The sequence below is a fragment of the Tenebrio molitor genome, unplaced genomic scaffold (assembly GCF_963966145.1).
Source record: "Tenebrio molitor unplaced genomic scaffold, icTenMoli1.1 SCAFFOLD_212, whole genome shotgun sequence".
NCBI lineage: Eukaryota > Metazoa > Arthropoda > Insecta > Coleoptera > Tenebrionidae > Tenebrio > Tenebrio molitor.
Window position 1 is genome coordinate 9408 of NW_027184118.1, and position 890 is coordinate 10297.

Below are 890 nucleotides of genomic sequence, written 5' to 3' on the forward strand. Positions count from 1 at the left end.
CTTCGGGACGGCCGAAAGTCCGTCGAGAGGATCATCCGAAAGGAGACGGTCTTCATCGTCCGACCGATGCCGCACCTACGAGTTTTCCGATATTTTCTTCGACGGATCTTCAGGTTTTCTTCCTTTCTTCCGTCTTTCTCTCTTCGTAATTTCGTGTCCGACCTGCGTCGTCCGAAGTCGGGGTGAAGATCGAAGAAAAAACGCCAAAAATAACAACTCGTCAGCCACGCACACCGCGTTCGAATGTCTAACGGTCCAACTTGGATTTTCGAAGATCGCCGAATCCGAGGGACGATAAATAATAATAATAATAATAATAATGGTAATAAATAATAATGTTAATAATAATAATAATGATATGATGATTATAACGATAATTATTATAGATAGGTAAATAGAAACACAGGTCTCCTCTCGAAAATCGGAACTTCCTGATATTACTTACATATTTCGGTCGATCCAAATGTGGGAATCTCGTCGTCGTCGGAGCAAGCAGCGCGGTAGGTGGGGTGAAATTCTGGATTTTCCACCGCCGCCGGCGGTCGAAAAATGTGCGACGCGGGAGATCGCCAGTCCGTCTAGTAGTCTCTCTTGTCGTTAGAGCGTGACGTGGTGGTTGTTGTGGGATTTCCCGTTAGTTCGGTCCGACGTCGGTCGTCAGAGGGTAAGTGCATACGGAAACGAAACGCATCGCGTTTTGATGTTCATATTCGTGCATCGGAATGTTAAAAGCAATATATTTTACACCAACGATCACACCTAAACACCACGGCAACGGCCATACCACGTTGAAAAGCACCGGTTCTCGTCCGATCACCGAAGTTAAGCAACGTCGGGCGCGGTCAGTACTTGGATGGGTGACCGCTTGGGAACACCGCGTGCCGTTGCCC

General features: G+C 47.4%; 1 non-coding gene across 1 annotated transcript; it reads left to right on the forward strand.

The window, feature by feature from the left end:
* The first annotated feature begins 770 nt into the window (after positions 1-770).
* On the forward strand, positions 771-890 carry LOC138140770 (5S ribosomal RNA). The gene has a single exon (XR_011162742.1). It is a non-coding gene; the product is annotated as a 5S ribosomal RNA (ribosomal RNA).